Raw genomic sequence first — 14577 nt, 5'->3', positions numbered from 1 at the left:
TCCACAAATGGCAAAAACATGGAACAGTGGTGAACCTTCCCAGGAGTGGTCGGCCGACCAAAATTACCCCAAGAGCGCAGAGACAACTCATCCGAGAGGCCACAAAAGACCCCAGGACAACATCTAAAGAACTGCAGGCCTCACTTGCCTCAATTAAGGTCAGCGTTCACAACTCCACCATAAGAAAGAGACTGGGCAAAAACAGCCTGCATGGCAGATTTCCAAGGCGCAAACCACTTTTAAGCAAAAAGAACATTATGGCTCGTCTCAATTTTGCTAAAAAACATCTCAATGATTGCCAAGACTTTTGGGAAAATACCTTGTGGACCGACGAGACAAAAGTTGAACTTTTTGGAAGGTACGTGTCCCGTTACATCTGGCGTAAAAGTAACACAGCATTTCAGAAAAAGAACATCATACCAACAGTAAAATATGGTGGTGGTAGTGTGATGGTCTGGGGTTGTTTTGCTGCTTCAGGACCTGGAAGGCTTGCTGTGATAGATGGAACCATGAATTCTACTGTCTACCAAAAATTCCTGAAGGAGAATGTCCAGCCATCTGTTCGTCAATTCAAGCTGAAGGGATCTTGGGTGCTGCAGCAGGACAATGACCCAAAACACACCAGCAAATCCACCTCTGAATGGCTGAAGAAAAACAAAATGAAGACTTTGGAGTGGCCTAGTCAAAGTCCTGACCTGAATCCTATTGAGATGTTGTGGCATGACCTTAAAAAGGTGGTTCATGCTAGAAAACCCTCAAATAAAGCTGAATTACAGAAATTCTGCAAAGATGAGTGGGCCAAAATTCCTCCAGAGCTCTAGAAAAGACTCGTTGCAAGTTATCGCAAACGCTTGATTGCAGTTATTGCTGCTAAGGGTGGCCCAACCAGTTATTAGGTTCAGGGGGCAATTACTTTTTCACACAGGGCCATGTAGGTTTGGATTTTTTTTCTCCCTAAATAATAAAAACCCTCATTTAAAAACTGCATTTTGTGTTTACTTGTGTTATCTTTGACTAATAGTTAAATGTGTTTGATGATCAGAAACATTTTGTGTGACAAACATGCAAAAGAATAAGAAATCAGGAAGGGGGCAAATAGTTTTTCACACCACTGTATATTACACAAAATAACATCTTGCAATATTATTTTACAGAACTTCAGCTGGCGCCTCCTCCCCAGGCCCAACCCCAGGCCCTCCAGCCTCTACTGGCCCCAGCGGCCCGACCTGCGGCCCCCGAGGCCCAACAAATGGCCCCAGCGGCCCGACCTGCGGCCCCCGAGGCCCGAGAAGAGGCCCCCGAGGCCCAACAAATGGCCCCAGCGGCCCAACCTGCGGCCCCCGAGGCCCGACCTGCGGCCCCCGAGGCCCAACAAATGGCCCCCGAGGCCCGACCTGCGGCCCCCGAGGCCCGAGCAGAGGCCCCAGGACCCATCCAGGCCCCAGCAGCCATCCAGGCCCCCGAGGACCCAGCAGACTGCCAGGCCCCCGAGGCTGAAGAGGCCCCCGAGGCCCCAGACACTCCCCCCCTTGATTTCTCCCCCAGTTTCCCCCCCGGCCCTTGAGTTCTCCCCCCAGGCCCAACACTCTCCCCAGGCCAAGCGCTGGGCACCAGGTCCTCCTGCTGATGAGGGTCCATCACGCCAGACCGAAGATGTGGGGACCCAAACAACACCTGGGAGGACTGACCCCACACTTCGGTCAATGCAGGAGGACCTGGAAACTCTGAAGGCCCAGGTGGCCCAGCTGCAGCAGGACATGAGGGAACTCAAGGGCAGCAAGCCCTAAGTTTTTTTTTTTTATAGTCTTTTAAAAAAGTTTATTGTTGTAATTAAAGTTTTTATTTTTCTACTTTTGAACTGGGTAATGTCTAATTATTTTGCCTTCCTTGATATGGTATTCTATACTTTCATGTAGTTTCCCCTACACTCTTACATTTATCAGTAACAGCATCAATATGCTATATGGGTTAAATGTTTGCAAATATTCTGGCATCAATTTTGCCTTTAGCCCATTTTGCTGAATAGTAAAACTTGCGCTAATTAGTACGTAGCGTATTTTCTGGCAAGTGGGATAACTGCCAATCCAATTTTTTGTTGCCAGAATAATTGCAATTTAATAAAGTGCCCATAACATATTTGCCATTTATTCTGTGTGTAAAATCTCCCACTTAATTTAAGCCACTTTAGCAAACAGACCCCTAAGTATTTGGCTAAATATTCTTAAATGCCCCCCCCCCCCCCATTTTATTATCTCTAGCACTTCTTTTTTTTTCTTACTTAGATTTTTATAATTTTTGGGGGGGTTTTTTGCAAATAAACTTTTATACAGCACCTCTCTAGCACTCCCAGGGCAAAATGTCGCCATTTTTATGCTGCCGATTGTTACAATTAGCGCATGCAATAAATAGCCTGCATGCGGAAAATACCGCGCTATTTATCGCATTGAAATACCGCGCGTAAAAAAGCGCGAGTATGCTTATAGTGAATCGTGCGAAAAATCGCCAAAATTAAGACGCGGTAAAAATTTTAGCGCACAATAAAAATAGCGCACGTTTTATCGCCCTTTAGTGAATCAGGCCCAAAAGGTGCGACGTTTCGCGCAAGTTTTAACGCTACGAAAAATCGCCAGATTTTGCGCAACTTTCGGAATGGCTACGAAAAAGTCGCTTTTTTTCGCACAAATCGTATTAGTAACGAAAAAGTCGCGTCAATTTTCCGAAAAAATCGCAAAATACCGATCATTACGAAAAAAACGCAATCGGACGCATTCGGCCCGTTCGTGGGTTAGTAAATGTGCCCCCTAGTATTTTAATTGATTTATACCACATGGGATTAGGTGGAGGAAGGCAGCTCTCGTTAACTTAGTACATTGGTTATTGTTGATGATGCAGTTTATATATATGTTACTAAAGGTAAAGCCAATTAATTTATTTTTTTTTTTTTTTTTGTGTCTGCATTTACACATTGATATTGTTCTTTTTGCGTGGATTTAGTTATTTTAACATGCCCTTGGTAAATAATAACAGAACATAGGATTGATAGAGCAGAGCCCTCCTAAGTAGAGATGCTAGATATTGAGGTTAAAAAGACATATACAAGGCAAAATCGGGTCAAAGCAAAAGTAAGCTTATAATTTGAAGTAGTAGGAATCTTGCTCCTGAGGGCAAAAACATATATGTGTAAAGCTGGTAACCAAGTCAAAGCACTAGAGCAATAAACAAACTAACATAAGCCAGGTCATACATAAACAGAGACACACCACAGTAACAAGGTATTTAGATGATTCATAGTCAGACAAGCTAAATTTACAAGCAACATGCAAAAAACCTGTTTTCTTAGGAAGTGAGCAACTGAATTATAGTCCTAAATAAAGCCTCTTGGAGCATGATTGGTGCAAAGTATTCTGTGTAATTGAAATGCCAGGTTTGTCAGGTTCCTCAGTTGTGACTACCGTATTCAGGAAACCATGTTCTGGGAATTTGTTACTGAGGGCAGATTCTTGCCATCCTTCTCATATGTTTAAAGGTATTCCCCTTGGGCAATTCTATCGCTTACGAAGGAATTGTAGTACAGAACATGATTTCCTTGAACAGGCGATTCACCTACGAGATAGATTTCTAAGTCGGGGATATAGTATTAAATCATTGTCGCAAGCGTTCATTAAGGCTTTACGAACCAATAGATTTGAGCTTTTAGCGAATCGGAACAAAGGTAGTGATAATAGGACCATAAGGAGTGGGGACATACCTACCTTTGTAACAGCTTTCAGTAATCAATTTTATAAAGTTAAGCGTATATTGCATGATCTGATTCCGGTCTTGTATAACGATCCAGATTTAGCGATAGTATTACAGGATGGTTGCAATGTAGTAGCCCGCAGGGCGCCCACCCTAGGTAATCTAATGCCACCTACTTTATGGAAGTCGCAACCCTTGAAAACTTCCTGGCTAAATGTGAAGGGAACTTATCGCTGCGGAGCTCGCAGATGTGTCACGTGTATCTATATCAAACAGTCAGTTAGCTTTAACAGTACAGTCACTGGTAGATCCTATGATATGCGGTCGTATGTTAATTGTCATACACGATACGTGGTCTATCTTTTGACTTGTTCTAAATGTGGAATGCAGTATGTTGGCTGCACAACTCGGTCTTTAAAATGCCGAATGAGGGAACATATAAGACACATTATAGCAACAGATGGCAACAGTCCATTGTCCAGGCATTTTGTCCACTGTAGCAATTCGGATGTGACATTCTTGCAGATTCAGGCTATAGAGAAAATAATCCCTGATGAAAGACGAACTGACATGTATGCAAGACTTTTGAGGTCTGAAGTTAAATGGATTTTTATTTTAAATACACGGTACCCGAGAGGGTTGAATTCAGTATTTGATGTCAGTTGTTATGTCTAGTCTTTCGTATATTGTTTTATCTTGATTAGCCTGATAATATTATCATTTTTTCATCAGTATCCGGTCCGCTATACCTTTTACAATTTTTAGTGATTTATTAAGTCTTTATTGGCTGATCACAGTATTTATAACTTTTCAATTTAAACTAGTGGGTTGACTTGTGACAACTCTTTACATGGTGGTTTCATTATGACTTTTTTAAGATATTAGTTTGCACACATGTGAGAGCAAATCTGCTCATTAAATATATGCTGACTTTTGTAAACTGTTGTAAAGAGTTTATACCGTAACATTTTTAAGATATTTGTATATTTATACCTGTGAGAGTGACTCTGTTTATTATATATCCATATAGTGGGATTCTCTGAGTATTGTGTGTAATTTTTTGAGTTTCATTAAAGTTGTTCAATATATTTTTTCATTAGGGTATGTTTGAGCGGATTAGTATTTCTCCGCCCTCTTGTCAGCTGAATTGACTTGTTGATTATGTCATTCGCTTTGTATGTGCTATTTAAAACCCCCCCTGATGTATAATGATTTTAAGCCTATGAGTAAGTGTGCTTGCCACACAAAACGCGTTAGGCGTTCATTCTTTTAATGAAACAATAAAGATTTGATCATATGAGAGACCCCAGAGTCCGGAGCGTTTGGTGTCCATTACGTTTGAAGTTGGCTTTCTCCCCCTCAGCTATAGGTTCGGGGCCCCGAGCAACCGGACCAGCCAGGGATACCGGTGAGCTATTTTGACTCATACTGACTATACATTGATTGACTATGCCTGACTGCTGTGTTCCTTGAATAGCACTTGCGATACGTCCGGGGTTTCTACACCCAGACCTAACCGTTCAGATTGGTACAGATCGTACTTTATAAATTGGAACACTGACTATTATATAGAGAAATCTTCTCTTTCTTTTGTTTTTTGTTCTTTGTTTCTTGTGTTTTTTGTTTTACTTTATTTACTTTTGTGACACAGTGTTTCTTTCTTTTTCTTTGATTGAAATGCCAGGGCCTTTTTTGAATCCCAGTTAGGACCCAGATGGAAAAAAGTATGTGATTTTGTAATAAACAGATGGCAGAGTAACACTCAGAACCTTTGAAGATTTTTTCCGAGAGAGGAAGCCTGATATTGAAGAACATGTTTACATAAAGGAAGACAAGAAATCCCGTGTTTCTTTTTATAGAGCACTCAGTGCAGCGTTTCTGTGAGTGTTTGTGGCTGTATCTACATAGACCTTTCTGATAATACTTACTTAGTTTTTACCTTTCCTTCTCCTTTAAAGAATCAGCCGTGTGATGGCCTGAGAACGCCAGTTTTAAACACCCCACTTCAGTCACTATACCCACAACAAGGGTTCAAATATTCGTTGACTCATCATTTTTAGCAAGGTATCTGGCACAAACCCAGCTGGTATCATCAGGACTGACCAGATTTGATGATTGAGCAGAGAATTACTTAGCCTGGAAATTCTCATTCCTAAATGACCTTAGGCCTTTCAGCAGGAAAAAAGATAGATCTACTAATTAAAGGAACAGTAACACCAAAAAATGAAAGTGTATAAAAATAATAATATAATATACTGTTGCCCTGCATTGCTACAACTAGCGTGTTTGCCTCAGAAAGACTACTATAGTTTATATAAGTAAGCTGCTGTGTAGCCATGGGGGCAGCCATTCAAAGGAGAAAAGGCACAGGTTACTTAGCAGATAACAGATAAACCCCCATTATATGGAGCTTATCTACTAGTTATCTGCTATGGAACCTGTGCCTTTTCTGCTTTTTTCCAGCTTGAATGGCTGCCCCCATGGCTACACAGCAGCTTATTTATATAGTAGCTTTTCTGTAGCAAAAACACCAGTTTTTTGCAGAGCAACAGCACATTATATTTTAATTACTTTAAAACACTTTAATTTTTTGATGTTACTGTTCCTTTAAATGGCTAGGAACAGAATCTGCAAAATATGCTGGCCGCCATCAGATCAGCAAATGTAATGGATTTACTGGGCTGAAATGCGTCTAGGTGAGGCTGGAGGAGATTTACTGGTCACTAGAAGCAACAGAAAGTGCTCTGTTATGCACCATAAGCTTAGAAAATTGAGTGACTTGCTTTCAGAGATTGAGGCTGCAAAAAAGGTAATTGCCTCCCAGGGCATTCCTATTTAGACACTGCTAGAGGTGTTAACTCAATCGTCGGAAAGCTTCCACATGCACTTCAAGAGAAATAGATGATGAAAAGCCCACCATTCTTCTTCTTTACAAATGTTATACAAAGTGAAGTCAATGCACACAATGACCCCAGCTTCAACCTCATCTCCTGCTCTGCTGATCTAAACAAGAAAGGCAGTCTTATTGACAATCACAGCAGCACCCACAGACCAGTATTCATGCACAAAACAGATGTTGCTTTATCTCTTCATTCACCAGGAGCAGTTGATAACCCAGTCAGGTCGTGCCCAATCCATCTCAAACCACACTCATTCACTGAAAAGGTGCAGGGGTTTGAGAGATACCCCTCAATGAACAAAACTGAACAACATCTGTTTTAAATGTTGTGCATCAGACAAACATGTTGTAAGATGCTGTGAAGTGAATGTTAAATGTTCTGAATGTGGTAAGAATAAGTCCTCCATCCAGGTCCAACCCCATGGCTTGCCAAATCCCCTCACACAGGATGGCAGGGAGAAGGAAGAACCATCACATGAGGCAGTAACATCTACATATACTGAGGTGTGTGGAAAGTGCTTCAGGGTGAAATTGTGCTAAAAAATATGCCTTGTAAATGTTTACCCAGCTGGCAATCACTAGGAAAGCAAAAGGGCGTATGCCATGCTGGACGACCAAAGGAATAAGAGCCCTGGTATGGTCAGACTTTTTTTGAATTGTTCAACATAAATAGCCCTCTAGCTGCATTCACTTCTAAAAGCTGTTCAGGAGTTGGATGGAGTTTTCCCTTGCCCACACTTTTAGAATGCAATATGATTCCTAACAATAGAGATGAGTTTCCCACTTCCAGCAGCTGCCTGCAACCACCACCGTCTCAAGTCCATAGCACAAGAAATAACACCACTAGATAATGAAGCAGAGAATTTACTGCTTTTGGGGAGGGACATTTTTAGGTTGAATAAAGTCTTCAGACAAACGCTCCCCATGATGCAGCATATGCTCAGAAATTGGAAGGTTGGTAATAATTGGTCATGTTTGCCTGGTCAGTACACATAGACCTTCTGAAATGAACATCAGTCAACCTGAATTCACAATTCCCAGACTATAGTTATGTTCGGCAGTGCTAGCTGTTGAAATTGCAGAAATCATCAAATTCAGTCAGTTGTTACATAGATAGTAAGGTTATTTTGGGTACCAAACAGCAATGCTTTTCTGAATTTAGCAGTTTCTAGTAAAAATTAAGTTGGGAATCTGATCAGCTATTATCCTGGCTTCTGCTTTCACAACACAGTGGGTGAGCTTTAGCCTGTGGGATAAACCCATGTAAATGGGATTTTTTTGGAGTCCTTCGGAATTCATTTCCAGAATTCCTTTTGTTAATTTGTATCTGTATGAGGCAGTCTCCTCAACCCTAATGATTAGTTTGTCATGCTCTACCTAAGCTGATCAGAAAACCCTGCACTACACCGAGGAGCCCCAAGAAGGGTGATACCGGTCTGTAGTTGGGAATCTGACCAGCTTTTATCCTGGCTTCTGCTTTAAAAACCCAGTGGGTGAGCTTTAGCCTATAGGATAAACCCATGTAAATGGGATTTATTTGGAGTCCTTTGCAATGAATTCCCAGAGTTTTGTTTTAAATTATTAAAATTCTAAAAAATTGGCAATTTTTTGGTAGTAGAAATAAATGTGGTAAAAGTGGGAAATAAGTTGACCCCAGAAAACCTCATATTTTCAGAAAATACATATTCTGCCGAATGTAAAATGGGTAAATATGTCTTTGTATGGCAAAGCACCATACAGCAAAGCTAAGCTAAATTTAGCAATTTTTATGTAATTTCTGAAAATGGTCTCAAAGATTGCATTTTACCCAATTCTATATCCTACATTTTGTAACGTACCAACATAAAACATTCTAAATATGAATGACAGGGACCTACTGAACAGTTGATGACCAATATGCATAGATTTACCAAACTATGTGGCATATAGAGGCACCAAAATTAAAATAGTGCATATGAATTTTCACGTACAGAGTAAGCGAGACCCTAGAAAACCATATATTTTCTAAACGTGCACATTCTCATTAAACAAAAATGGGTAAATATATCTTTCTACTGCAAATTACAAAGCAATGATAAAAATAATGGTTTTTATGAAATTTCTTGCATTTTACCCCATTATGTATTCCACATTGTGTAGCGTATCAACATAAAACATTCTAAATATGAAAGACAGGGGCCTACTGAACAGTTTGATTCCCAATATGCATAGATTTCCAAAACTATACGGTGTACAGAGGCACACAAATCGATATATAGCAGACAAAATTTCCATGGGCAAAGACAAGTAACAATGTGAAATGCAATAAGATCGCTGAAATCCAAAAAAAGTACCACTAAAATCAATGTTTTTTGTTTTTTTTTTCGCCTAGTGTAATCTGCAACCAGAATCACAGTTTGAGTATTTTGGCTTGGGCAAATTAGTTTTATGGACAAAATCAAGTGAAAAACACCTATGCAGAACTAAAAATGCAATAACATAGTAACATAGTAAGTTAGGTTTAAAAAAAGACATATGTCCATCACATTCAACCACAATGCCTATATATAACCTACCTAACTTCTAGTTGATCCAGAGGAAGGCAAAAAACCCCATCTGAAGCCTCTCTAATTTGCTGCAGAGGGGAAAAAATTCCTTCCTGACTCCAAGATGGCAATTGGAACAGTCCCTGGATCAACGTGTACTAAGCTATTTCCCATAACCCTGTATATAGACCTTCGTTTAGAAAGCAATCGTTTGTGGGGAATGGTATCAAATGCTTTGGCAAAATCCAAATAGATTAAATCTAATGCATTCCCACTGTCCAGCTTCTTACTTACCACATCATAAAAAGCAATTAAATTGGTCTGACATGACCTGTCCTTCATAAAGCCATGCTGATTACTGCTCATAATGCCATTCTCCAGTACATAATTTTGCATGTGATCCCTTAACAAGCCTTCAAATAATTTGCCCACCACAGATGTCAAACTTACAGGCCTATAATTGCCAGGCTGAGATCTTACCCTTTTTAAATATAGGAATGACAATCGCCTTCTTTCAATCCCTAGGTACCATACCTGATGAAAGCGAGTCTGAGAATATCAGAAACAAGGGCCACTGTAATTCTGACCCTAGCTCTCTCAGTACCCGAGGGTGTATTCCATCTGGCCCAGGTGCCTTGTTAACATTTATCTTGTGTAACCCTTTAAGCACCATATCCTGTGTCAACCACTGTGTAGTTGGAGCTGAGGCAACAGTGTTTGGGTGGGACTTAACACTCCGCCTCCTCTACTGTATACACAGAAGAAAAGAACTGGTTAAGCACATCTGCCTTTTCTGTATCCGCTGTAACCATATTGTTACTAAAACTCAAAGGGGCCACGCCCTCAACCTGCATCTTTTTACAATTAATATACTTAAAAAACTTTTTGGGGTTAGTCTTGGCCTCTGCCACAATGCGCTCCTCATTTTCTATCTTAGCCTTCCGGATTGCTGTTTTACAACACTTGTTATAGTGTTTACAGTGGTGTGAAAAACTATTTGCCCCCTTCCTGATTTCTTATTCTTTTGCATGTTTGTCACACTTAAATGTTTCTGCTCATCAAAAACCGTTAACTATTAGTCAAAGATAACATAATTGAACACAAAATGCAGTTTTTAAATGAAGGTTTACGTTATTAAGGGAGAAAAAAAACTCCAAATCTACATGGCCATGTGTGAAAAAGTGATTGCCCCCCTTGTTAAAAAATAACTTAACTGTGGTTTATCACACCTGAGTTCAATTTCTGTAGTCACCCCCAGGCCTGATTACTGCCACACCTGTTTCAATCAAGAAATCACTTAAATAGGAGCTACCTGACACAGAGAAGTAGACCAAAAGCACCTCAAAAGCTAGACATCATACCAAGATCCAAAGAAATTCAGGAACAAATGAGAACAAAAGTAATTGAGATCTATCAGTCTGGTAAAGGTTATAAAGCCATTTCTAAAGCTTTGGGACTCCAGCGAACCACAGTGAGAGCCATTATCCACAAATGGCAAAAACATGGAACAGTGGTGAACCTTCCCAGGAGTGGCCGGCCGACCAAAATTACCCCAAGAGCGCAGAGACAACTCATCCGAGAGGCCACAAAAGACCCCAGGACAACATCTAAAGAACTGCAGGCCTCACTTGCCTCAATTAAGGTCAGTGTTCATGACTCCACCATAAGAAAGAGACTGGGCAAAAACGGCCTGCATGGCAGATTTCCAAGGCGCAAACCACTTTTAAGCAAAAAGAACATTGAGTATGCGGTGCAGTTTTGGGCTCCAGTCCTTAAGAAGGATATTAATGAGCTGGAGAGAGTGCAGAGACGTGCAACTAAACTGGTAAAGGGGATGGAAGATTTAAGCTATGAGGTTAGACTGTCGAGGTTGGGGTTGTTTTCTCTGGAAAAGAGGCGCTTGCGAGGGGACATGATTACTCTGTACAAGTACATTAGAGGGGATTATAGGCAGTTGGGGGATGTTCTTTTTTCCCATAAAAACAATCAGCGCACCAGAGGTCACCCCTATAGATTAGAGGAACAGAGCTTCCATTTGAAGCAGCGTAGGTGGTTTTTCACGGTGAGAGCAGTGAGGCTGTGGAATGCCCTTCCTAGTGATGTGGTAATGGCAGACTCTGTTAATGCCTTTAAGAGGGGCCTGGATGAGTTTTTGAACAAGCAGAATATCCAAGGCTATTGTGATACTAATATCTACAGTTAGTATTACTGGTTGTATATATATAGTTTATGTATGTGAGTGTATAGATTGGTTAGTATAGGTTGTGTGCTGGGTTTACTCGGATGGGTTGAACTTGATGGACAATGGTCTTTTTTCAACCCTATGTAACTATGTAACTATGTAACTATGTAACTATGTAACATTAAGGCTCATCTCAATTTTGCTAAAAAACATCTCAATGATTGCCAAGACTTTTGGGAAAATACCTTGTGGACTGACGAGACAAAAGTTGAACTTTTTGGAAGGTACGTGTCCCGTTACATCTGGCGTAAAAGTAACACAGCATTTCAGAAAAAGAACATCATACCAACAGTAAAATATGGTGGTGGTAGTGTGATGGTCTGGGGTTGTTTTGCTGCTTCAGGCTTGCTGTAATAGATGGAACCATGAATTCTACTGTCTACCAAAAAATCCTGAAGGAGAATGTCCGGCCATCTGTTCGTCAACTCAAGCTGAAGCGCTCTTGGGTGCTGCAGCAGGACAATGACCCAAAACACACCAGCAAATCCACCTCTGAATGGCTGAAGAAAAACAAAATGAAGACTTTGGAGTGGCCTAGTCAAAGTCCTGACCTGAATCCTATTGAGATGTTGTGGCATGACCTTAAAAAGGTGGGTTATGCTAGAAAACCCTCAAATAAAGCTGAATTACAACAATTCTGCAAAGATGAGTGGGCCAAAATTCCTCCAGAGCGCTGTAAAAGACTCGTTGCAAGTTATCGCAAACGCTTGATTGCAGTTATTGCTGCTAAGGGTGGCCCAACCAGTTATTAGGTTCAGGGGGCAATTACTTTTTCACACAGGGCCATGTAGGTTTGGATTTTTTTTCTCCCTAAATAATAAAAACCCTCATTTAAAAACTGCATTTTGTGTTTACTTGTGTTATCTTTGACTAATAGTTAAATGTGTTTGATGATCAGAAACATTTAGGGCTCTGGCACACGGGGAGATTAGCCTCGCGAGTCTTTTTTGGCGATTTCGGCAAATCGCGCCGCCGCGTGTGCCATCCTGCCGGCGACTTACATGTTTGCTGGTGGGATGGCGGCTCATGGCAACTCGGGGAGATTAGTCGCCCGCGAACAGGGAGTTTTGTCGCGGGCGACTAATCTCCCCGTGTGCCAGAGCCCTTAAGTGTGACAAACATGCAAAAGAATAAGAAATCAGGAATAGTTTTTCACACCACTGTATATTCATTTAACGCAGCTACTGTCCCCTCTGACTTATATTTCTTAAAGGAGACATATCCTATAAAAATTAAGAATGTACCAGGGAATTATACTCCTCTAGATACAGAAGGATTGTGCTTAAAAAGTTGTGTTTCAGACCGATTTATTGAGAAATTCCACAAAAAGCCCACTAGCCCCGCCCATCTGTTCCACTTCCTGCTGGCTAAATTCTCTGGATGAGCTGGGGAGCCGGCGGCCCTCCGTACCCTGCACTGTAGGATAGGAACCAATCAGCAGCTAGGCTGACCTGATAGGGAACTGAAGCTTGTCTTTGCTTGGGTGAGGGCAGGGCTGTGATTGGCTCTCCCCCTCCTACTGTGCTTCTGGCAGGGACCATTAGGACACGCCCACTCTCCATTTCAAACTCAGACAGAGAAGTGAGAGGATCTATAGGGAGCTCCAATAAAGGGGCCATTGTTACAGATAGGGTTAATGTTTAGCCCAAAGGGAAACCAGCACCGTATATTATTCATAATTGCCTACAAAATTAGGGTTTTTCCCATTTATCCAATATGTCTCCTTTAAAAGCTTTCCTTTTTTCCCTATTAACTTTTTTACCTCAGAGTTAAGCCACATAGGGTGATTCTTAACACTTCTACTTTTTCTTATTAATGGAATAAATTGAGAACAGTAATGATTTAATATAATTTTAAATGACAACCATTTCTGCTCTGTGTTTTTATCAGAAAACATAATGCCCCAATCTATGCCCTGAAGCGCTGCCCTTATGGAGGTAAATTTTGCCTTTCTAAAATTCAGTGTCTTTGTTGCCCCCGTGTAAATTTGTTTCCTGCACGAAACATCAAATGAAATAACATTATGGTCACTGTTGCCCAGGGGTTCTACAAGTTGCACATTTGCTATATGTTCTGGGTCATTAGAGAACACTAGATCCAATATAGCATGGTTCCTGGTTGTCTCCTCAACCACCTGTGACATAAAGTTGTCATGCAGGAAGTTTATAAACTAAAAATGCACCAAAATCACAGAAAAATGTAATAAAAGCACCAAAATAACATACAAAAGGTGCAGTTGGTGTGGTCCCATTAAGGTCTTGCAGTGCAGTTAGTGAATACGCTATCCGCAATGGCAATAAAACTTTTTTCAGGCAAAAAATCCCCAAAAACCCCCAATGCGATAAAAAAAAAGGAAGTGTAAGTGATAGCATGCAAGTAAGTGTAAGTGCTGTGAATGTGTGAAACCCCCCAAAATGTGTGTTTGTGTGTGTAAGAATAATAAGTGTGTGTTTTTTTACACTTACCTGGGGTTGGCAGACAGGCAGATCGTCCTGGAGGAGGCAGGAGGGACCCACAAAAGGAACCAGGAACCTGTCGTTTCCTATGGGGCCCCTGGGTGATCGCGCATGTGGGCACCAAATGATCACACATTTAGTGATTTTTCATCCAACATGGGTCAGGTTTGAAAATTTTGGTTGTTAGCAATGAAATTTGCCCATAGTCCAATTGTTATCAGGACCACGCATGTTTTCATAGTTTCAATTACACTACAGACCATATCACTTGAAATAGTTGTTTTTGTTGATGGACAAATTATAGTCTTAAATTATCATTTCATATCTCCTAAGGGGGTTAATAGCCAGATAAAGCATAAAGCAGCTTTTACCCAACACAGGAAATTACATGCTGATGTGGTTATTCTGCAGGAGACTCACTTCACTAGTGACTGAGTACCTAATTTGTTTTATAAAGCCTACACTCAAGCAGTACATACCACATATGATTCTAAGAGCAAAGGGTTTCAGATTTTTCCTTAAACATTGATCATCGTATGAAGGATTGCGAGAGAATATGTATAATTGTAGTAACTACCTGTAATGAGAAACATACTACTAATGCTAATTTCTATTCACTAAATAACTCACCTAACACTTTTTTAGTATATTAGAGCAACATGCTTATGGATAGCAGGAGCAGGAGCTTCACTAGGTAGATCTAGCTTGACCCCATTT

General features: G+C 40.8%; 1 protein-coding gene across 3 annotated transcripts in view; it reads right to left on the bottom strand.

The window, feature by feature from the left end:
• Positions 1 to 14577, bottom strand: part of mfsd6 (major facilitator superfamily domain containing 6) — a 102030-nt gene that overhangs the window by 65655 nt on the left and 21798 nt on the right. The window lies entirely within an intron of this gene.

This window comes from Xenopus tropicalis, chromosome 9 (genome assembly GCF_000004195.4).
Source record: "Xenopus tropicalis strain Nigerian chromosome 9, UCB_Xtro_10.0, whole genome shotgun sequence".
NCBI lineage: Eukaryota > Metazoa > Chordata > Amphibia > Anura > Pipidae > Xenopus > Xenopus tropicalis.
This window is presented reverse-complemented; position numbering and strand designations above follow the sequence as displayed.